This window comes from Protopterus annectens, chromosome 2.part2 (assembly GCF_019279795.1).
Source record: "Protopterus annectens isolate FY-2018-M chromosome 2.part2, PAN1.0, whole genome shotgun sequence".
NCBI classification, from domain to species: Eukaryota; Metazoa; Chordata; order Ceratodontiformes; family Protopteridae; genus Protopterus; species Protopterus annectens.
This window is the reverse complement of record NC_056730.1, coordinates 612453822-612479904: the sequence shown is the minus strand read 5'-3', so window position 1 is coordinate 612479904 and position 26083 is coordinate 612453822.

Here is a 26083-nt window from a genome sequence, read left to right as displayed (position 1 = left end):
AACTGGACAAAACTACAGCCTTACAAGACCTGATCACCCTCTACTCCAATAACCGCAAACTTAGATCCACTAACAAGGCACTAATCGTAATCTCCAAAAGCCATTACAGCTCTGGTGACTCTTTGTGTTCTAGCAACATTGCCAAGACTTGGAACTCCCTACCACTACAAATCAGGGTAAAACCTAACAAAACCATCTTCATAAACAAGCTCATTTCCCACCTAAACAACTCCTAGACATGCAACTGCCTAGCACCTGGTTGACATATTCTAACTCCTTTCCCCTACCCACTATCGAACCTCCTCTTTAAAACTCCCACAGATGCACTATATATTACCACACATTACTTGTAACTGCCTAGCACCTGGCTGACATATTCTAACTCCTTTCCCCTACCCACTATCTAACCTCCTATTTAAAACTCCCACAGATGCACTATATATTATCACACGTTACTTGTAACTGCCTAGCACCTGGCTGACATATTCTAACTCCTTTCCCCTACCCACTATCTAACCTCTTTAAAACTCCCACAGATGTACTACATATTATCACACATTACTTGTAGCTACCTAGCACCTGGCTGACATATTCTAACTCCTTTCCCCTACCCACTATCCAACCTCCTCTTTAAAACTCCCACAGATGCACTGTGTATTACCACACATTACTTGTAACTGCTTAGCACCTGACTGACATATTCTAACTCCTTTCCCCTACCCACTATCGAACCTCCTCTTTAAAACTCCCACAGCTGCACTGTGTATTACCACACGTTACTTGTAACTGCCTAGCACCTGGCTGACATATTCTAACTTCTTTCCCCTACCCACTATCCAACCTCCTCTTTAAAACTCTCACAGATGCACTATATATAACCACACGTTACTTATAACTGCCTAGCACCTGACTGAAATATTCTAACTCCTTTCCCCTACCCACTATCCAACCTCTTCTTTAAAACTCCCACAGATGCACTATATATTAGCACACATTACTTGTAACTGCCTAGCACCTGCCTGACATATTCTAACTCCTTTCCCCTACCCACTATCCAACCTCCTATTTAAAACTCCCACAGATGCACTATATATTATCACACGTTACTTGTAACTGCCTAGAACTTGACTGACATATTCTAACTACTTTCCCCTACCCACTATGCAACCTCCTCTTTAAAACTCCCACAGATGCACTATATATTATCACATGTTACTTACCAACTCACTGTCTCCTACTCCCCACTGCCCCATCTATGCCCACTAACTATCCCCTAGACTAAGTTGAAAAGCTTTCCCTTAAAATGTCAATGCAACTCATATGAACTTGTCTATATTTTCCTCCTATTTGTTTTTCCTTTTTTGTCTTATCTTCAGTACATCTTCAAGGTTATCTCTGCTAAACATACTGTATGAACAACAATCATATGTTGTTACCTGCTTTACTTTTAATTATATGTCTAAACCACTATGCTTATGTAAATATCTTAGGCAATCACATGTTATCATCTGCTATATTTTTATAACCAGGCAAACCATGATGCCCATGTAAATATCTTATGTTAGCAATTGTTCTGGAGCTTTTCTCTCTGGGCCTCCATTGAAAATGGACAGCTCTGTCTAGTCGGACCTCCCCGGTAAACAAATTAAAAAAATATATATATATATATATATATATATATATATATATATATATATATATATATTACACATATACATATAGACAGACAGATAAACCCCAGAGAATAATGCATCCACTTTAGAAAATGTTCATTACTGGATCTAAACTTATATAAACCAGGAAACTAAAATTCTAGATTATGTGAATATTGAATGCCTTACCTTAAACTATAATGCCCCAACAAACAGCATACAACTGTATGGCTTTACCAAACTTACAATATTCCAACAAGATATAATAAATGCACTACAAAGGATCTACCTTAGACTGGATTCTTACATCCCAGCAAGAAAAATATTCATCCTACGGTACATTGCAAACCCAACTGCTATTTAAACACCAGTTCAATGAGCTAAGAACCCTATTCAAATCTCAAACTGAAACCTTTCTCACTACCTTACCACATTATAACTAGAACATATTAAAATCCTTTTTCTAAAAGATGCTGTCTTGAATTCAGTAATAACTTCTTAAACATGCTCAAACTGGATCTATCATAGCTAAAAGAATAATGGCTAATGCCTCTCCGTGGCTTTCCAAAAATATCAAACAACTAATGAAAGAAAGAGTTAAAGTTCAGAAAACATGGCTGCAACATAAAACATCCTCAAACTTGCAACAACTCAGACAACTTAAAAGCCAAGTTAAATGTCATATAAAAAAAATCACAAAAAAATCCTTCTATAACAAACTTCAAGATGAACATAAGCCCAATCCAAAAATGTTTTGGACTTCAATCAATAACCTTCTAAATTGAAGTGAAACCATTCAACCTATTCCTTCCACCACTCACCAAAATGAAAGCATTGCCTCCCAATTTAAATCCCATGTTATACAAACACTAGTCTTCTTAATCAAAAACATTATCACCAGCAACAACCTACCTCCTACAACTCAAGCATCAAGACAACAAGACAAGACAACTTCTTCACTTAAACCACTCCCTATCTCCTTTAATAAAAATAAATAAATAAATCCTTCAAACACTTAAACCTACTACTCTAGTTCCTGATAATCTCCCTCCAAAATGCATCAAAATTGCAGCCAATTATGTTGCATACCTGTTTCTATTTCAGTAAACTACTCAGTAAAAGAACACTATGTCCCTAAACTTTGGAAAAAGTCCTTTGTTATACCCCTACATAAGGGTAACCACTCCACTGACCCCCTCCAACTTCAGGCCCATTGCAATTCTGTAACCTCTATCAAAACCTTTAGAGAAGTGCATCCCCTCTCATCTTATTAAATTCATTCTACAACACAAATGCCTCTTTCCAACTAAACAGAGTTTGTGATCCATTAATAGCACCACTATAGCTGTAATAAGTTTCTTTAACAGTTATCTAAAATAGAAACAAACACCCTCTTCGTTGACCTTTCAAAGGCTTTTGATATATCAGCCTCCAAAAGCTCCTGCATAAATAGCTGTAATAAGTTTATTTAACAGTTATCTAAAATAGAAAGAAACACCCTCTTCCTTGACCTTTCAAAGGCTTTTGATATATCAGCCTCCAAAACCTCCTGCATAAACCTTTGTTACTAGGCCTTACAGACTCTGCCCTTCACAGGTGCCACAGTTAGTTAACAAACAGTCAGCAGGCCATAAAATGGGAAAATGTTTATTTATCCTTCCTGCCTGTATCATTTATATTTCCCTAAGGATAATTTCTAGGCCCCTTATTGTTTTGTCTATTCATAAATGACTTACTACATCCATGCATGACTCTGGAGTCCAATATGCTGGTGACTCTTATTTGCACAGCTAAAAATCTAACTACTCTCTAACAACTAGCCCAATAATCTTTCTCTTCAATTGAAATTTGACTTGAAAACTCTCAACTCCTTCTTAACCCCAAGAAAACCAAACTAATATTATTGACCACAAAACAATTCAATGCCTTCCAAACATTTATTCTTTGTAACATTAAAGAATGATACAAAAACTGAATTAGGAGCACATACCAAACTACAGCTCTGTAAGGCTAAACCTTTCCTTACAGATGCAGCCAGAAAAAGTATTGACTCAGACTGTCTGCTCTCAACCCTGCTACATGCCTCCCCAATCCTAACTAGCTTAAGTCCCACTGTAACCATTAAATGTCATCAATGCTATAATAAAATAGCTAAATTTGCCATAAATCTGCCCCATAGACCTCACCACTGCTTGGCTTTCACAAACCTAAACCTGCTTGAGTTCTCACAGTGTTACCTATGTACAACTACTGATAATCCAAAAGCTAACAAAGTTCCACTCTCTACAAGCCTACCTCACCTTGGAGGACAAAGATGTCTAAGTAGTAGCTAAGACATGATTTAAATTGATGGACAGTATTCTATCTGTGCAGGGCTATAATGCCTTCCACAGTTTTAGACCAGCTACTATGCAAGAGGGAAAAAAGTTGAAGGTATCTTACTTCTTATGTAAAACATTCTTACATCTAGGCTGGTTAAGCAGCAAGATTTATTAGAACTTCTTAACATCTAGCTCACCATAAAGAAAGTCCCCTACCACAATATATTCAGTTATAGAACTTCCTCTATGACTCTAGATAGCCACAACACCTACTTACAAGAACTGGAGTCTCTCGTCATTAAACTCAGTGACATTTTCTTGGGACCCTTTAACAATCCAACTTCAGAATGGGAAACATACACCATCACTAGTTCATAAGCACAGAGATTCCTCGGCTTTATCAATACAAATGCTCTGGTATAATTAGTGAGAGTACCCACTGTGGTAAACAATACCCTAGACCCTATTCTTACTAGTATGAGGGAGTTATTCTCTACCATTTAAGTATCATCTTCCCTCATCAAGTCAGACCATAAAATTGTTTCCTTTGAAATAAAATTTGATACCTGAGATCTCAGCAGCATCTAGAATCATTAGAGATTTCTCCAAACCAAGCTTCTTAATTCTAAGTGATACACTTGAAAGTTTTAAATCCTCCCCAAACCCAGTAAACTCCAGACAGCATGTGGCAACATATACCACTAACATGCCAGCCTGTTACCAACTCCACAGAAGCAGCTGTATCCTCTAAAACAAGTGAAAGTCTAACCCTAAAAACAAACTTCCCTGGTGGAACCACAACATTAACATGCTTTACAATAAAAGGAAGAGAATTATAGTCAAAAATCAGAACAGTAACCAACAGCAGATTAGATCCACCATTAGATAAATAAGCAACTCAGTTGTTTAATTAAAACCACTAAGCCCAAGTTTGAGGCTAAAATAGCTACCCAAGCAAAGGATTACTATAAAGCCTTCTTTAACTATGTCCTTACTCTCAAGAGCCCTATGCAGTAATGTGCTGAGCTCATTGTGAATGCCACTATCTACACCAAAGTGTGCTGAGCTGATTGTGAATGGTACGATTTACACCAAAGCTGAAGAAATAGCAAATCAACTAGCTGACACATTCTGCTCCAGCTTCACTCCTCTTTCAACCTATTCTTCTTCTTTCAGCTTTTCCAGGTTAGGGGTTGCGACAGCGGATCACCTGTCTGCTCATGATTGGCAGTAGAGTTTTACAGTGTCGAGTTGCCAGCCTGGCACCCAACCTTCCACAGAAGGCACACACACACACACACACACACACACACACACACACACACACACACACACACACACACACACACACACACACACACACACACACCTAAGGCCAATTTTTAGAGTATCCAATCCACCTACAGCATGTCTTTGAGATGTGGGAGGAAACTGGAGCACCTGGATGAAACCCACATGACCACAGGGAGGACATGCAGACTCTGCACAGAAGGCACCACAGCTGAAGATCAAACCGGAGAACCTCTTGCTGTGAGGTGACAACGCTAACCACTGCACCACCGTGGCTGCCCCCTCTTTCAACCTATTATCTCACAAGAAATGGCACTAAATGATAACCCCCAGCTTTTACTCATACCAAGTCATGCAAGAGCTGTCAAAGGCCAGGAATACTGCATTAGTGGGTCCTGGCAATGTCCCAGGACATTTCTTAAATAGGTGAAGCATGATTCATCTAAACCGCTAACAATGATGTTCAGCCTAAGCCTCCACACAGGGTTTGTATCAAGCGAATGGAGAACAGCAAAGGTCATATCCCTGCACATGTACTGACCTAGGTAATTGCCAAACTAAGTTTGACCAAACTCATTTGCAAGGCCATGGAAAGACTTATCATGGAATTAATCAATAACATCATAGGGAACCTCAAAACACTAGATCAGCCCAGTCTGGGTTCAGTAAAAGCAGGTCTTGTTTACTCAACCTACTAGATTTCTTCAAAAAGGTCACCAAAGCAATGGATGAAGGCAATATGGGACACATTGCCAACCTTGACCTGGACACAGCTTTTGACACAATATCTCACTAAAGCATGGTGAACAACCTAATGCCAACTAGGAATCAACCCCAATGTCACTTGCTGGATTGCAAACCGACTCACAGATAGGACTCAGGAGGTCAAGACAGGGGAAACTACCTCCACAAAAAGACTAGTCACCCTTGGAGTCCAACAGTACACAGTGCTGGGACCTCTCCTGTTTGGCATCTAATTCTCTGAAGTAAAGGCCAACACCAAGGATTTCTGGATGACAAAGTCTGTGGATGACTGCAAGTTAGCAACAGTCACTGAACCCCAAATGACTCAGTCATTCTGTAGGAAGGCTTGTCCTAAACAAATGTCTTGTGCTAAACCCATGGATTAAAACTAAATTCCAAAATGTGCATTATTGTATTCTTTTGGAAATGTACTATCCTAAGAAATTACTACATTGATAATATGCCCCTAAGAGTTCATACGTTCATAGGTAAGCACTAGGCTATCTGCCCAAGGGCATTTATAAGCCTAGCCAGAATGTGTTGACTTTCACCACCCCCTTAGATTAGTTCCCTCTGCCCCTGTCCAGCAGAGCCATTAGTTCCCTGCACCACTGTCCAGCAGAGCCACTGCAGTGATCCCCGGGGTAAATATTCTGTTTCCCATCCACCTGGCAAGATTTATCTTGGAGAGTATTAGTGAGGGGCTCTGCCTGATATATATTGGAATCCTGTTCTAAAGCATGGGGAGTCTCTGGGACAGGAATATATCCCTCCAGCTTGTCCTATTTATCATTGGGTGAGGTTTATATCTCTAGAGCGTGTGGCTCTCTGGGATTTGTTTTTTTGAGGTGGAGCATGTCCATCAATTCTGGGTTGGACATGGCCTTGCATGTCAGGCAGAGATCACCTCTGAGTAAGTGGTATGCAACCGAGTACAGCTGGAGTTTCTTGAGTCGGGCTGCATAGGGCATCTGTTTGAGGCCAGTAATCCTCTTGCTGAGGTACTTTTGTGGTCTTTCCAGCTGTTGCAGGTGTCCTGTAAGGGACATCCCAAATGGGGCGTTGTATTCTATGATGGGTCTAATGAGTGATGAGTAGAGAGGCACAATAACCTCTTTTGTTCTTGATGTGAACCCTTTTGTGATTAGGTGGGCCACATAGAAGGCTTTTCTAAGGACCTTGGCAATATGATTATCAAAGGAGAGATTATTATTTACTTGGGTCCCCAGATCCCTTATTACATTTTCTGTATTTATAGGACTACCACCTATGTGGTAGTTCATGGGTACTTTGTTTTTTTTCCAAAGGGGATGATTATGCACTTTTTGGGATTTAGTTTGAGGCCATGATTTTGACACCAGGTATCCGTCTCAGTGAGACCCTTCTGGAGGGTGTCTGTATCAGCTGGGGAATCAATTATGGCCCCTAGTTTGCGGTCATCTGCGAACCTGGTCAGCCATAGTCCTCCTATGTTTGCCTGTACCTCTGAGAAGTATATTCCAAACAGGAGGGGTCCTAGGACTGAGCCCTGGGGGGACGCCACTTGTAACCAGTTTAGAGTCAGACATAGAGCCTGCAACTCTCACCATGTGGGTTCTATCCATGAGCCAGTTGGCAATCCATCTCATGACGCAGGGGTTTATGTTCAAGCTGGTGAGCTTGTCTATAATACTAGAATGGGGAATGGTGTTGAAAGTCTTTGCAAGGTCTAGGTAGGCTGTATGGACCTCCTTTCCCTCATCTAATGCATTGGTAACTGTCTCAAAGAAGTTCACCAGGTTTAGGAGGCATGATCTGCCCTTAACAAAGCCAAACTGGGTAGGGTCCAAGATTTGGAGGTTCCAAATGTCTCTGTTAATGAGTTCCATGATGATGCGCTCCATAGCCTTGCAGACCAAGCTAGTCAGGCTTATAGGGCGATAGGTCCCGGGGTCCATTGTGGCTCCACCTTTGTGGAGCGGGATAACTGTTGCTGTGCGCCATTCTGTAGGTATGTAGCCTGTAGAGAGGCAAGGTTTGAACAGTGTGTTTAGGTGAGGGGTTAGTTCATTTTGGAGCTCTTGTAAGACACAGCCTGGTTCATCGTATGGTCCCATTAAAGCTGTGTTTTTGGCTTTGGATAGGGCTGTTTTAACCTGTGTATCGGTGATTGATGGGGCCCTACATTCTTCTGGTATGGCTATCTACCCTTTAGGGGATGAGAGGACGGTGAAGTTTGCACTAAATCTGTCTGCCAGAATGTTGGCAATATCAGTCGGTTCAGTGTATTTTTTGCCATTCTGCACTAACTCAGAGCAGATCTGAGAGTTTCCACTTAGGTTCTTGACATAGCTAAAGAATGCTTTGTGGTTATCTTTGGAGTCATGGGCAAGTTTTCTTTCAAAACTAGCCTTGGATGATTTAATGAGGGATCGCAGTTTCTTGCTGATACTGATCATGGATGTCTTTCCTTCTTGGGATTTTACTCTTTTCTGTACTAGTTTCCTCCTTCTGTTGTATAGCTTGTTTATGGCAGGGGTCCACCAGACTGGTTTCCTTTTCTTGGAGGAGTGATTCTTGGTTTTACTTGGGATAGCATGATCCATGCATTCTTGCAGATGCTCATAGAGTGCCTTTGTAAAGGTTTCAGCAGCTTGGAAAGCATTGTCATTTAGCATGGGGGCTGTGAACGTTTCCACCTCAGTCTTAAGTAATGTGAAGTTTGCTTTTGAAAAGTTTTTCACAGTGGTTTCCTTGATTGGGGGTGGGGGTGGAATGTGGATATCCAGAGTGATTAGTCTGTGGTCTGATCTAACCAGCGAGGGGTTGACCTCTGCTGTGGAACACAGGTCGCCCATGTTGGTGATGACCAGGTCTAATATGTTGCTCCCTCTGGTGGGGGTGTTGACTAGTTGATCTAGGGCATTCAAATTTATAAATTCTAGGAAGCATTGGGCAAGGGAGTTAGTACTTGAGTAGTTCTCCCAGTTTATGTTTGGGTAATTGAAATCACCCAGTATTAGGCTGTTTGGTAGGACCTTTACATTTCCCAGTGTCTCCAGAAATGCGTAATGGGGGTCCTGGGTCATGGTGGGTGATCTGTAGCAAGCTACAATTTGGATTGCAAATTTGCCCATTGTTAGTTGCACATGGATGATCTCTGATGCATTGTGCTGCACCACTAACCTGGAGGTGTGGGTATCCTTGATGAATATGGATACAGCCCCTGCCTTTTGTGTTTCGGTCCTGGTTCTGTGGCCAAAAGGTATGGTATGAGTTATAGCCTAGTAGTGTTGGGGTGCTCTCAGGAGCCTTAAACCACTTTTCTGTTACTGCACAGATGTCGATGTTCTCCATACTGAGGAGTGCCTCAAGTGCGTGCATTTTGAGGTTCCTTGTAATTGGGGATTTGGGTACATATGTGAACAGTGACTAAACATTCAACCAACATATGTCCACAATGTTAAGGAAATCCTTTTATATTACAAAGTTTATGAGGAAAGGGATATCTTCTAGTTCAAGGGAGGTCATTGCCCCCATTATTCTGCTCTCATCAGGCCAATCACTGAGTATAATGTCCTTTTTTGCATGCATCTGGTTGGGCATATGCAATAACTCAAACGTCCACAATGATTTCTCATAAAGAGAATCAGATCCTAAAACTTATGTCCTACATGGACTGCCGCAAAGCACTGTAACTGTATTTGGTATCCTACAGATTGCAGAAAGGGTGCCTGTGTCTAGTTTATAAGGCATCCTTTGACCCAGTACTGATGTACCTACTGCACATCCAAAAGTCAAATAGTATCAGAAATACTCATTCCAGGAACCTAAACCTCTTTTGCAACTTAAACAGAATGGTTTGGAGAGACAGGTATGTCTCTCAGAGGTTGCCACTACCTTGAAACACACAATCCATCCATGAAAAGCAAACTCCATCCTATCTAAATTCAACTGTGACCTGAATCTATGGATGGCAATTAGGAAATTAACCACTGGAATGCCCCCTGTACTACTTATGGACAGAGGCAGCACCTAAATGTTCTTTCCTTTAACATGGCCAGTATAAAATTTAAAGGGATTACCCCAGAATTAATCATTATTTCATCCATCGCTATCTTAGATGTAGTACATAGATATAAATCTTGTAATTGGGTAGGAATAACTTTGAGTATTGGGATAATTGACTAGACTTAAATGGCCTGCAAGGGCAGTAGCCTAGTATTCACCTATGATCCTATGAACCTGAAGAATGTCCTAGCCTTGAATCTCTCATATACCCATATTCCCCAAGTAGAAACCTACCAACTGGAGACAGATTGCTAACTTTCCATAATAAAATCCTAAAACACTACAGGAGACACAATGAATTTAGCTGTGACTTAGGAAATGAAATTCTATTTCAGTGTCACTGAGACAAATTAAAAATATAAATCCTTTTAAAAAAGAATTGAAGCTATGTTATATGCATATTTGGCTCTGCTCTTGTGATACCCCAGGCTAAGAGTATTCTTTTAAACTACTTCACATTACTATTTATCATATCTTATGTAGTGAAGTGTATACATCTTAACCTGCTTGTATTGTCCTATGTGTTGTTATTTTGTGTTTCTTAGACTTTATATCATATTCTGTGATTTATACATTTTATGTCTTCTGGAGCTCTTCTCCCGAGGCCACTAATGAAAAGGGGTTCTATGTCCAGATAAACTTCTCCAGTTAACAAATGCAATCAATCAGTCAATCAATCAATCAATCAATCAATCAATCAATAAATGCCGTTCAAGTCTACTGTTGCCTGCCTGTTTTAAATAAGAAGGGAAGTGCTTCAGGGATTGTGCTGAGCCAATTCTTATTTAATATGGTCACTATACAAGTAATGAATTACATTTCGATTAGACCATTTGCTTGATGATGCTAAGATGGCTGCAATGCAGACCACGCTCAAGGACCTGCTAAACCTGCAAGGATACCTTGACTACTTGTACAACTGGGTGGAAAACAACTATATTAAATTTATTAGTACAAAATATAATGGTCTGCATTTAGGAGCTACTAACCTATTAACCTTTATACAGTAAAAAAATGATTTATTACCCATCTGCTCTCAATTTAATGTCCTGAAATCCTCATTGTTGTCAAGTAAGTTGAAAGAAGGTTAGATAGGGTGCTATGCTGTCCCTAACTGACATGGAAATAAGTATAGATGCTAATAATAACTGGCAATTTAACGAACAGGAAATGTTTCTGTACCAATAAGACAATACTGAAGACAATCTCTTTTATGCAGTAAAATTTATTGGTCCCTATATTTAAGACTATAATCAAGTCAGAGTTTACATTTTCTTTTGTGTTTTGCCCTTCTGTCAAAGATATACACAGACTGGCAAGTATGCAAAAATTCAAAAGCAAATGCTCTCACTGAGATCCTATCATATAATATGAGGCTTGAATATTTCAGTTTGCACTCAGTTTTCTATCTTTGCAGAGGTAACATTATTTATGTCTATAAAAGTTGAAATTATAAAAACCAGAACAATACTAAAGGGGAACTTGATATAACTTAATATAACCAGTAAATAAAAAAAAATGTCAGAAAACTGTCCTGGGTTTTGGAAAGCACTAAGGCAGAAAACACACCTTAAATTAAATAACAAATAATGTTTGATATAAGTAAATGCTTTCGCCTCAGCAAAGACTTCTTCAGAACAGTAGAACAAACACTTTTAAAATAATTCATATTCTGAGTTTAAAGTTCATTGGCATGTCACATGTCCTTTTTTGACATCATTTTCTTCAATGTGTATTTGCCTAACACAATGCATTCAAAAAACCACAAACTATGAAAAACACCTTAACAAATACATAAAACATGTGTAGTCACTTGTTAAATACCATTTAGACTATGTTCAAAATATTCAAATTAAACTAATCTTTGATTAATGAAACTTTAATAATTATTTTGCATATAAAAATGAAAATGAATAAAACTTAAATCAAAGAAATAAAGGCATGCATTGACAGGGGACCAAAATAATGCACTTAACATTGTATCACAACTTTTCTGATCATAATTTTAATACCAGAGAAATGGATACATTATCATTCAGTCTCAGAGGGTTACTGGCTTTTAATTTTAGATGCTGCAAAAGTTCACAGCATTCAATTCATTTTTCCCATTGCCCACATTTCAGATGATGGACCACCTGTTCTAATACACTAGCCTTAGAATGAAAGGAATGTCCATAAAGTGCATTTATTTACACCTTGTTTTTGATATCATTCAGGTGTTAGTGAATCCTTTTTCTCAAAGCCCTTACAGTTTTTCTCACATAGAATTATATACATATCTTACGCAATGTTAAATAAACTGGTTACTTATTACAAAATCGAAGTTACGGAACTTCAAATACCATATGCTCGACACCATATGATCAAAGTTCCGTAATTTCGAAATTTAAAAAATAAATAAATAAAAGAAAGAAAACTTACCCTGCTGGGTTGAAGAAGGAAGCAAGCCCCCCTGCACCCCCCCTTGGGGAGCTGCACTCCCTCACACCCCCCGCTATTTAAATATACCCACTCCGAGATCGCACTTTAATGTACTACAGTGCAGAAAGGGAAGATTTCCCTTTCCTACATTGTAGCGCAATCTCAGAGTTGGTATATTTAAGTAGCGGGGGTGTGGGGGGTGCAGGGTGGCTTGATCCCCTGCCTACACCCTTTACTTTTTTTTTAATGTTTACTTTGACGAATTCGAATTTTAAATTGCTCAATCATGAAAGGTTGATCTTTAGTGATTCGAACAATTGAAAATTCGATTTAGCAATAGGAACCCAAATAAACCACCCCTTTGCTAAGACAATTAAAATATTTAGTACTCTTCAACTCATGTCCCTCATTTGGAAGATGAATACTATTGCTGTTCAATACACAAGGACACTGTTTGCAAGTACCACATTTATAGGTCTCCTTAGGTCTCTTATTTTCTATATGGGTGTTTTTTTTTTTGTTTTGCCTTTTTTCAAAAATCCTTTTAATTTTGTGTCCTCTCGTATAATTAAAAAAAAGAGGTTCAGGGAAAAAAAACTCCTAAAACTGCTGGGCAATTTTGAAAACATCTGGCAGCATCTAGTCATAATGTTCTGTATGGTTTTTTATCACTGTTGTATTTAATAGTAAAGGACTTAACTAAGTTCCTTTATCATGGAGATGTTTTCTATCCTTTATATCTCCTTCAAGTTCCTCTCTTTTTCCCAACAAGGGGACATATTTATGGCCCCAACCCCACTGTACCTCTTTTACTATTTCAGTAACCAAATAAGAGGGGTAATCTCTCTCTGTAGAAAAAAAAAAAAAAAAAAAACGTATGAACTCTAATACATTCATCAAGAAACTCACCCTGTGATAATGTCATCCTGGCAGGTCTTACCAACTGCTGCTTGATAATATTCCTTCTTTAATAAAGAAGAATGTTCACTTTTGAAATGCAAATAACCATTGGAATAATTTTCTTTCCTATACAACTTGGACCTAAACCTACCATTGATTAGATCGTTTTGTAAATAAATGCCCAGATAATTGATTCATTCTGATCATAATTAAAAGTGAATTTTAAAAAATCTGTTGTAGTTCTGAGGTAATTCACAAATTCAAGTAATTTCACTTCAGTGTCATTCCACAAAAGAAAAATGTCTAAAAATTGAATATATTTAGTAAATCTTTTCTTGTAACTGGACTTAAACACAAATCCCTTTCCCAATAGCAATACATTGGGTGAGTGGCACCCATGGCCACCACAACAATTTGTTTACAACTCCCATCAAAATAAATGAAATTGCTGGTTAACACTAACTCCATACATTCCATAAGTAATTCACTTCTGTAGCTCTCCGAAATTCACATTCTACCATGGTACTTTTAAACAATTGCAATCCCACTTTGTGTGGAATAATTGAGAATAAATCTGTGATATCAGTGGTGACAGAAATTAACTATTCCTGATATAATTTGTTGGTCATCTTCCTAAGAAAGTCCCATGAATCCATTTATACATGTTTGTGAACATGTATACAAGGTTTGAGTGCCCTATCAATGTAAACAGCTAATAAATATGTCTTAGAGTCAGCATGCAGCCCTATGTGTCTTGGGGGGGGGGGGGATTGCACATTCTTATGGACCTTAAGGATAACAAATCTTGAGAGAATAATAGGATGTTCCAGCCTTCAAAACTCATATAACATCCTGTCTATGAAACCTTGTATTCAATTGTCATAACAAATTAGGTCATTGTTCTTAATTATGACGTTGACTTTATTCCTGAATACCTGTGCATATCTCCCTCCATGGTCTATCTAAACAATCCTTTCTTGGTTTGGGACTTACTGTGGAGTTGATTGGTAAGATAAGTTTTACATGAATTTATATTGTATTTATTATCACTGTTTTTCACTGTTTGTAGGTAGGAAGAGACTGTTTGTTAACAAGGTTTACTTTGATTCATATTTTGTTGTTTTACCTTTAATTTCACTGTTGGTTGTTAGAAAGGGATAGGTTTTAGACAGGCAAGCTCTAGCCACCCCAGGGGGCCTAGACAGCTATAAATTTACATAGAGAGGAAAATCCTGAGCATATCTGAAAATCCTTTCTTAGTTTGTGATTTATTTATCTTTATTGTCAAAAAGAAGTGCTACTACAAGCAATAGTGAGTGTGTGATGTAAAGGAGTTACAACTTTTGTCTGGCTTGTAGAACCTGTATGGTCAGAACAACTTACTGTACTTTATTTATGTGTATATTGCTGGTATGATTTTTTTTGTAAGAGAAATTGATTTAAGTCTCTTTGAATTCTCTGGCTACTGATTTTGATCTTTTCTTTTGTAATATTGTATTCATTTGAAACTGAATATGGATTCCTTAAATGAGTATGCAATTAATGATTTGCTAATGCACAGATTTCTTGTACAGTGTAATAAATGCTATGCATATTTAAAGTTAACAGCTGATGACACTGCTGATCTGTGTTCCTCGTGTCAAAAGTTGGATGATTTGCTTACCATTATTAGAAGTAAATCTATACGTAATGATGATTGCACTTGTGCAATTGGCATGGCTTGGAGAACTGTTGTATCATATATTAATGACTGGACTGATGAACTAAATAATGTTAGGCATAGAAAAAATAGAACAAATTTAGGAAATGATGCATCTATTTTCTGCAAAGATCATTCAACCCTTTGAAACAAGACGATACCCTGACAACTTTGGAAGTCTGGATGCAAGTATTCAGCAACCTGAGGATCCAGTTTGTTTAGAAGGAAACAAAAAGAAAGAAAGGAAGAAGTTCACAACAAATAACAAGGAAGAAAAAGAAACTGACTAATGACTGTAAAGGAAAGAGAATATGTAGTAAAAAGGATTCTGCTTTGTTATGTAACACACTGGTGATAGGGAATGAAGATAACTGTCTATCAGAAAACCCTCAGTCTACAGAAAAAGGCATCACCTTTCCAATGGAAAAGGTAGAAAAAAAGAGGCAAGGGGCAGGTGAAAAGGAAGAAATCAAAATTGAACGTGAAAGGATTGAAGAACATTACTATAAGAAAAAAGAGGAGAAAGACAAATGTTGACTACATGACTCAAGCTGTGTATTTACAACACCAGCTGGATGAGCATTTAATACACAATGAAAACAGTGGGATTAATAAGACTAATAATGATGAAGATCTATCCTTCATAACAATTGATAAAGCAGATATTACTGTATTAGAAGCTAAAGATTCTTCAGAGCTGGCCAGCAAATATATTCTTGTAACTGGAGATTCAATTATTAGAGGAAGTGATATGTATATCTGCAGAGTGTTATGCTTGCCAGGGGCGAAAATAGAAGATGTGAGACAAGCCTTGGAATGCCTTAATGTAAGGAAGTCTGGATCTGTTTTTATTCATGTTGGTATAAATGATGTCACCCACAAGGATTCTCTGACTGTTAGCAGGGAACTGACAGCCCTCTTAGATAGTATTGCTTGTACTGGTGTTAGGATGTATTTTTCACAAATCACCTATAGAAAGGATAGTCTGGTCACTGTGAATGAAAAGATTCTTTGGGTAAATGCCTAAATGGAAAAAAAATGTCCTGTTCTAAAAAATGGAAATGTGTAGAGCATCCAGGCCTTGTTTTGGGCACACACGTGTTCAGACAGGATGGTGTGCATTTGTCTGGATCAGGGAAGAAAAATTTTTAGCAGATATTTTGCAATATTTGACAAACACTAGGCAGGATTTTTGCCATGTCGAAAATGTAACAGCCCACAGATAACAACATATTACATATCTCTGATGGTTGTTAATGCTAGGAGCATTAATAATAAAGTTTTTTTTATTGGAAAATTTGCTACGTTCCCACAAGATTGATATTGTTATTATTTGTGAAACATGGTTAAAGAACAATGACTGGAAACCACTTTGTCAGATTATAAATGTCTTTACTATAACAGACATTCTAATAAAAAATCAGATGGAGGTTTTATGATAGGGATTAAAGATAGCTATGAGACCTGTGATTATTACATATTCAGTGATAACACCAACAACCCCCCATTAATATTCAAAAAACGTGCACGCTGATTGGTCAGCGTGCACGTTGTAAATCAGAGTTATAGTAATGGAAAAAGGTCCGGTCGCCTGGACTTTTTCCATTACTATAACTCTTTTTTTTTTTTTACAGCAACGGAGAACGCAAAATCTCCTTTGCTTCACACTGTCTCGCTATGTTAAACTTGTTTAACATAGCGAGACAGCATTAAAAAAAGCAACAGAGATTCTCCATTGCTTTTTTTAATGCTGTCTCGCTATGTTAAACTCATTTAACATAGCAAGACAGTTTGTAAAAAGCAACGGAGATCTTGCTTTCTCAGTTGCTTTTTACAAACTGTTTCACTATGTTAAATGGGTTTAACATAGCGAGACAGCTTTAAAAAAAGCAACGGCTCCGTTGCATTTTTTAAAGCTGTCTCGCTATGTTAAACCCATTTAACATAGCGAAACAGTTTGTAAAAAGCAACTGAGATCTTGCTTTCTCCGTTGCTTTTGCCCACAGCTCTGATGTACTGCGTAGGCATACACATGCGCAGTACATCAGAACTACCCCAGAACACCAAACAGCTGCGGAAGGGCAGCAAGGAGGCATTATACAATGCCATTATTTAAGAAAATTAATTTTTTTCTTAAATAATGTCATTGTATAATAGCAAAAGCCCACGCCTGGGTGTGGGTAATGCTGGATTTACCCACGGTTGGCTTTGTTTGGTCACTCAGGCTTCGCCCTCGTGACCAAACCACACCAACTGTGGGTAAATCCAGCATTACCCACACCCAGGCGTGGGTTATTGCTATACTATAGCCTGTGTAACTGTGACACTAAAGACAACCATGGAACATATAACAATTGTTGGAGTGTATAGACCACTAAAGTCAAGTGCAGATGACCTGAGGAATTCATACATTTCTTGCATGAAACACAGGAGGGAAGAATAATATTAACTGGGGACTTAAATTTACCAGAAACAGACTGGAATAATATTGATTCTACAACATTGATAAAGAAATTATTCATAGCATATATTCAGGAACAACAATTGCTTCAGATTGTAAAAAGAACTACCAGGGGACGGAACACACTAGACATTGTTTGTGTTCTCAAAGAAATTACTGTAACTTCAAGTTAAGTTTTACCACCATTGATGTGCAGTGATCATGGGGTTATAAATGTTAATTTGTTGCTAGATAATCCTACCAAACTGAAATCTAAGCCAATGCACATAAGGTTAATTACAGACTATATGGAAGCAAAACAATTACAATGTAAGACTAACTGGAGTGAGGTGTTCAGTGGAAAAACTGCAGATGGAATGTGAAAAGTTTTGAAAGAGAAATTGTTTGCATGCAAAATATAAAAAAAAATGTTTAACATCAGGATCAAGGCATACAACATCAGGCAGATATATTTCCATAAGAATAAGATATCTGATTAAGTTGAGAGACAAAAAATATAAGAAATGGAAGAGAGGTCGAACTACAACTTTGAAAACTGAAATAAACAAGCTGGACAAACAATAAGCATAGTGTGAGACAAGATCAAGAAAAAATTGAAGAAAATTTATATAAAGATATTGAGCATAATAGGAAACCTTTTTATAGATACATAAAATATGGAAGGAGTAAAGACACATACATTGATAAACTGTGTACACATTCTAAAATTTATTCTCAGACACAACAGATTATAGATATATTTACAAAATCTTATACAAAACAGTTTGGTTCCACAAAAGGGGTTATAAGTTGTCCTAGATAGTGGAATCAAATTAGATTATATTGAAAAAGAACTGCACAAACTGGACCCAAACAAAGTGCAAGGAGGAGACAGAATTAGTAACAATGACCTGCAATGAACACTTCAGCCAGAACTTACAGTACCATTATATTTATTATTCACTAGGTCATGCAAATATTGAGAGATACCTCAAGATTGGAGACATACACTTATTAAACCTGTTTTTAAGGGAAAGGGGACTAGGACAAACCCAGAGTCATACAGACCCTTAAGTCTACTTTCATGTTGTGGAACAATAATGGAGAAGGTAATATTGGATAAGTTATTGTCAGAACTGGATAGGTTGGGACAAGAAAGCATATATCAGCATGCATATGTTGAAAACAGATCTATTACTACCTGTAACATGATGTTCTATAACAATATAATAACAGCTATGAATGAAAACTTGTGCTGTGATGTAAATTATATAGATTTAACTTCAGCATTTGACAGGGTATACTCATAACACTGATCAATAAATTAGTCCAACTAGGTATTGATGCACTCTTGATAAGATGGATAGCTGCATGGCTTACAAATAGGACATGGCAGGTAATATACAGTAACTGGACAGGCAAAATCCTTGGTTACAGTCTGGGGTGTCCCACAGGGCTCTGTCCTAGCCCTTACTTTTTTATATTGTATCTTTCAGACCTAACACTTTCATCTGAGGTGTTCTACAGTGTATATGCAAATGACCTGAAATTGGGTAAACTGATTACATGTGTTACAAATAAGGCTTGTCTGCAAAATAACTTGTCTAAATTGACCATTTGGGCACAGGAGAATAATATGCTGATAAATACATCAAAAACTAAGCATATGAGATTTGGTAGGCATAAACTGAAATGTGAGTATTTAATTCAGCATACAGTGATTGAAATTCTGGACTCATTTAAGGACCTGGGTATATGGGATATGGGTAGATTCATCTATGAGTTTTTCTAATCATATCAACCAATTGCTTAATGATAGTTATAGAACTATAGGTTGTACAAAAAGATTTATAAAGTCTAGGAAATTAAAAATAATGAAGTCATTGTTTGTTAGTTATATTAGACCCAAACTTGCTTATGGAATAACAATATGGAAACCCTATAAGAAAACAAGCATGAGTAAACTGGAAAGAGTACAACAGAAATATACCAAAGGTATCCATGGATCTGAAAGTTTAAGTTATTATGAAAGACTAAAATATCTGAACTGTACAGTGTCTCTTACAGATATTTAAGAGGAGATCTTATTCAGGTATATAGGGCATTTAGTGACAACTACCTCTGGGAATGTTTGGGGTTAACAAAAAGTACTAGAAAATCATCAGACAACCTACGTAGATAATTCTATAGGAATGAGAAGTGTACTAATTGGTTCTCTGACAGAGTAGTTGATGCATGGAACAGACTACCAAATTACATTAAAGCAAATACTAGTTTAGATATTTTTAAGAACAGTCTGGACACTTATTATGAGAACAAGTGTTTTGGTATATTGGCAAGCTAGAAGGGCATTAATGGCCATGCTTGAAATATTTGTATGTATGTATGGTATAAAATGTCAACCCACATCATCCATTTTTCCACAATAACTAAACCCCCTCATTTGTCAGGCTTCATAACCCTTATTTCTTTGTTATTGCTGATTTCCATGAGTAATCTAAATTCCTTCTCACTGAGATTATAAGTTCTCTTTTTCTTGGAATTGATATATTTTCTTATCTCGCCCTATGCTAAGGCTTCAAATGTTTGAAGAACCAGGTGTAGGGAGGATTAAAAGTACTCTTTTTCTTCAAGGAGTTCGAGTTGGATTCTCCTTGGCCTCCAAACATAGTTAGGAAATTGAAAACAACTTTCAGCTTTAAATCTATTGGTATTTCACCAACCTCATACTGACCCAAAGGCACAAAAGTAAAAACATTTTTAAAAATCTCAAACTCTGTCAAGTTAAGTTCGATACCACTATAGTTAAAAACTTTAAAATTATTTTGGATATGTAATGTCCCTTCTACTGTGATATATTTAGGTCCCTTGGAATATTTCATCTCACTTAATTGTCCCACTTTCTTGAGCCTCTCCCTCAACCTCTTCTGCAACCATTTGGTTTCCCATTCTGATCTTAAAGGTTGTCCCTTCACCTGGTACCCCCCTGTCTGTTTAGTAACCTGTTCAATCTCCTTAATGGTGGGAATTGTAAAGGGTCATTCATGTTTAAGTCATAGTTGGGACTATTTTCTACACTAAAATTTATAAAAATTTGTTTTGAGTCTAAACTGAATTCAAAATTCTGTCCATGTTAAACTTTATTATTTAATTTAATGTGTGTTCTCTGCCTTAGTGTTTTCCAACAGTTTTCTGAGTTTTTGTAACTTAAATTATAAAAATCTTAAAGCCATGTACTTTATTAAAATCTGTAAAACATAATGAATGGACCAAAACATTAATGTCATTATGGTTATTGATAAATACCCCACAAACATAAAAATAAATTTCTTTCTTTTTTAATTTCTCCAAATCTTTTGGATTTCTAATAACATGATGGGAATGGACCCCATTCCTAAGTCAAAGTACAATTACAGTTCATGAAATTAGTATTGTTTCAATCTTTAATGTCAGTCAGAAGTGCTTTTCGCAGCACCTGCAATGTACCCAGTAATGACTCCTTCTGCAATTTGTACCAAGTTACATAGATTGGTAATATATCTAAATATGATTGTAGATTCTTTTTTATAAGACCCATTGCTCCTACTACTATTGGAACTGTCTGGGTATCTTTCTTCCACATTGCTCTCATTTCTGCCTGCAAATCCTGATATTTTATGACTTTGTGTCTCTCTGTACACAAGACACTGTTATCACTGGGTGTAGCCATTTCAATGATCAATGCTACTTTTGTCTTCTTTTCTTGAACCACTATATCCAGTTTTCTAGCATCTATCTTTTGAACTGTTGGTAGTGGGTGATCCCATGTGATATAAACATCATCATTTTCTATGATGCTTTGTGGCTCATGTTTCCTGTGTTTCTCAGCCACTTCAATACCATAATGTTTGCACAATCCCCAGTTTAACAATCTTGCCACATTATTATGCCTTTCAGTATACAGTCCTTCTGCCATTGGTATGTAGCAACCAGCAAAAAGGTGTGCAACTGTTTCCAATTCGGTTTTACAGAACCTACATTTGTCTGTTTCTCCCACATGTTCAATGGGTTTTGTAAACCAATGTGTACATAGCCCACTATCTTGGGCTGCCAGTATTAACCTTTCGTCTCTTGGTTTGAATTCACCTCTCCTCACCCATTCCTCCATTCGTTCCTGATCAACATGAGGTTCTTCCAGAAGTTTTCTATACTTGCAACTATATTTCTGCTTTTTCCAAATGACTTGCCATCTCAGTTGGTCCTTCACCTTATATTCTTTCTTTTTTTTTTTTTTTGGCACTTTCAGTTGCTGGCTGATTTTTATCTACTTCTGGTTTGATTTCCATTCCTGCTTGACACCGACATGATTCTGCTAAATTAAGCAGAGAATTCATCTTAGATTTATTTTCCTCATGTCTCAAAACGTTCACTACACTTGGGTTTTGTGAGGTCAGCAGATATGTGTGGAGTCCTATGATTGCAGATCTATACATGTAATCAATTTCAAGGAGGCCCATCCCTCCTTTGTCACAGAGAATATATAATCTTGGTATACACTGATTTTCATAAATCATTTGGTGAGCATGAAGCATCATTCTTGTTTTCCTATCCAATCTGTCCAGCACATTTTGGGGCCAGTCAATCACTCCAAAACTGTAAATTAGGACAGGAAGAGCAAACTGGTTTATAGCTTGGATTTTGTTCTTTCCTATTAGGGTAACCAGCTTATGGCACAGATTTCTAAGCAAGATTAAATAACAAATTGATTTAATTTTTAGGAAATATGCATTTATGGTCCCTGTGTCTCTGTGGGGTTCCTCCCACCTCCAAAAACATGCTGAGTTTTTCCATCTCAAAACTCACAAATGAATGGGCTGTGGGCAGCAACACAGACTCTACATTGTGCCCTATGGGGGAAGAGTTGTACAGACCAACTGCTTTGGGTATCTACTGTGATGCACAGCATCCTCAAGATAGGAGAACACAAATCACAGACTGCACGCCGTGGCAGGGCTAGCCACTCAAAAGTGTAAAATATGTCTCTAGGTGATTCTGTCATGTTGACTAATGTTGCTAAAAGGGGCATTGGTAGTTACCAGTGATAAGTGGGTTGAGGACCCGGCCTACTCCAAACTATGCCAGGAACCCATGCTAATGGCGGGAGAGGTGTATGTACCTCTATTAGCCAATGTGTACCCGCCATAAAGCCCAGCAGCCTTGGGTCAATAAGCTACTGGAAGGCTGGTGTCTAGTTGCCCAGCTAGTTACCTGGGATAGCTCTATTGAGCAAAAGCTGGATGTAAAACCAGTCAACCTGCCAAACATGAACTGAGAATAGCTACACTTAAGGTAGTTTCACTGACAGGATGTAGCTTGGAAGTAGATGATATGATGATATGGAGAAGGCTGGACATTCTATGTGTCCAAGAGACAAGATCAAGAGACAGGATGGAAGTGCAGTGCAGCTAAGCCACTTGGCTTGTGACCCAGAGTCTACTACTCAGGGGGGAGGGGGGGCAGGCTAGAGATGGTGTGGGAATTGTAGTGAGAGAGAGGCATCAGAAGGCAGTCAGGGATATCATCAGAATTAATGGCAGACTCATGGCAATCAGGCTCCAGTGTGATGACATAGCAGTATTCATTATCTTAGTCTGTTCTCCACAGCAGGGTTGTAATAGTGAGGAGAAGAATGCATTCAGGCAGCAGTTGCAGGACCTACTAGTTAAAGCAGGACAACATGAATTGGCGCTGATAATGGGTGACTTGAATGCACATATCGGGACAGACAGAACAGGATATAAGGACTGCCTAGGTCTACATGGGTGGGGCAACAGGAATAAAGGAAGGAGAAGCCATTCTAGACTTCTGTCTGGCAAATGGCTTAATAGTAGCCAACACATGGTTCAGAAAGCGAGACAGTCGCAAGATCACATACAAGAGTAACCAACATGGAACTCAAGTAGACTTCCTCCTAGTAAGGAAAAGCCACTGGGGTAGAATCCATGATTGCAAAGTCATCCCCGGTGAAACAGTCAGCCCACAGCATAAACCACTGATTGTTACAATCAGCTGCAAACAGTGATCATAGAAGGCTCTAAGGTTGAGACCAGGCTGAAGACCTAGACGTTTACTGGAGAGAAAGTACAACAGTTCAAGGAATTAGTCAGGGCTCTAGCACCCTGAGAAGAGGAGAACATATGTGGAGTTAAAGAAGAATGGCAGCACCTCAAAAGAGCATGTGTTAGGATTACAGAAAAGATACGTGGCCAAGCCAGGTATGGACAGAAGGTACATAAGAAAAGTTGGTGGTGGAATGCAAAAGTCCAAAAAGTGATCAAAAGAAAGGAGTGCAGGGGAAAAATGGGACAGAGAAAAAAACAACCAGGCCATGAAGGAATACTGGTTGGTTAACAATGAAGCTAAGAAAGGAGTTGCAATAGCAAAGAATAGGGTATCGGAGGCACTCCATCAACTTCTGGAAAGTGACTCAGTAGGTGGTACAAAGAAACTATATCAGGAGATAGTCAGACACCCTTCATAACGGATGTCAGTAACAACCTGATCACCAGTCCACAGGACATCAAAGTCAGATGGAAAGAGTACTACCAGCAGCTTCTGAATGAGGCAAACCCCACAAAAGCTGTACTGCCCCAGAAACAACCTACAATGAAAAAGAAGAGGAGCCCACCCTAGAAGAAGTAAGAATAGCACTAAGGAAAATGAAGTCCGACTCCTCTCAACCTCTTAGAGTAAGAGATCTGGACAAAGCCATAAAAAAGTGGTACAAATAGGGACAATTTTGAAACATTGCTCTTAGAAACTTAGAAAGTTGATAGAATTACAGGTTTTGCATTAGCATAAATTTTCTGAAGGGTATGAAGTCTAAAACTCAAATGCCTGTCATTATTTTCTAACTTCAATCTTTAATGATTTGCCACTAATTTGCCAGAAAGCCACAATTTTATGAAAAACAGACCAAAAATATAAGGCAAAAATGTGGACATTTTGTGAAAATCTGTGCAGTTGAAAGGTATAATCAGGGAAAGCAGCAGGCTCAGATGAGGTCACAGCAGATATGATAAAGATGCTGGGTGAGATAGGGGAGAAATGGCTGCTGAGGGTACTCATAGTAATGCGGAGAGAAAGGCGTATCCCAGATGACTATAGAATAAGCACACTTGTGCCAGTGTACAAGAACAAAGGGGGCATCCACAAGTGTGAGCAGTACAGAGGCATCAAACTCCTATTGCATTGCATGAAAGTTCTGGATGGGGTGATTGATAAATGAATACACAGAGTAGTAGAATGTAAGATGAGAGATGAGCAGTTTGGATTCCAGTCAGGATGCAGCACACCTGACCTGATGTTTACAGTGAAATAGATAGTTGAGAAGAAGCTGGAGATGAGGAAAGAGTACAAATGGCTATCCTTAGACTTGAAGAAAACATATGATAAGGTCCAAAGAAAGCTGATCTGGGCAGTACTGTGGTAGTTTGAAGTCCCAGAAACACTGGTAGAATTAGTGCAGGCTATATACAAGGACCCAATGACTCATGCATGAACAGTGTTCACCCTCACAGAGGGGTTCCCAGTGGGAATGGGCATATACCGGGGCTCAGCTCTGAGCCCACTGCTGTTCATAGGGGTGATGGACTACATTAGCAAATAGGTTGGAGAGGACAGATCAGCAGTTACTGTATGCAGATGATGTAGCATTACAGGCAGACTCTGAACTTCAACAAAGGATAGGGAATGGAATGCAGAAGTGAAGGCAGATGGGATGAAACTAACCACAGATAAGACAGTGGTAATGGCAGAAAATTGGGGAAATCAAATGAATCTGAGAATTGAGTTAGAAGGGAAGATAGCTTCAAGTGTCTGGGAGGGGTGGTTGAGGAGAAATGAAGTCTGAATGAAGAGGTCAAAGCTAAAATCAGAGGTGCTGTAACCAACTGGCACAGAGTGTCTGGTGTAGTCTATGACAGAAGAATGTAAAAGAAACTGAAAAGTAAGGTGAACAAGACAGTGGTGCGACCAGTGCTACTGTATGGTACAGAAACCTGGGCAGTGAAGGCAGAGCAGATGAAGAAGCTAGAGGTGATGGAAATGAAGTGCCTGATAAGGGTGGTAGGATGCACACTGTGGGACAAACTAAGAAATTAGGACATTACAGCAGAAGCCAAAGTAACTCCAATTGCAGAAAAGATCAAGGAGAACAGATTATGGTAGTTTGGACATGTGTAGAAAAGCAGAAGACATTCTGGTGAGGAAGATTTGGGACAGACAGGAAGAAGGTAAGAGGAAGTGAGGATGTCCAGCAAAGAGGTGGAGGGATTGTGTGAAAGAAGATCTGCAACAGTCAGGCATGAGTGATGAAGAAGGCAGCAGTGTGGCACTGAATCAAGAGAGTTGGTGACAGTTAATATGATACCCCGACCCCAGGTAGAAAATGGGAAAAAGGGGGCTGATGATGATGATGCATTTATGGTGGAATAAATAAGTAAAAAGTTCCTGGATGACTTGTACTGGGTCTGTAAGCCTATGACAAACGTGGAAAGATTGAAGCCCCTCTCTCAGTTTATTCATG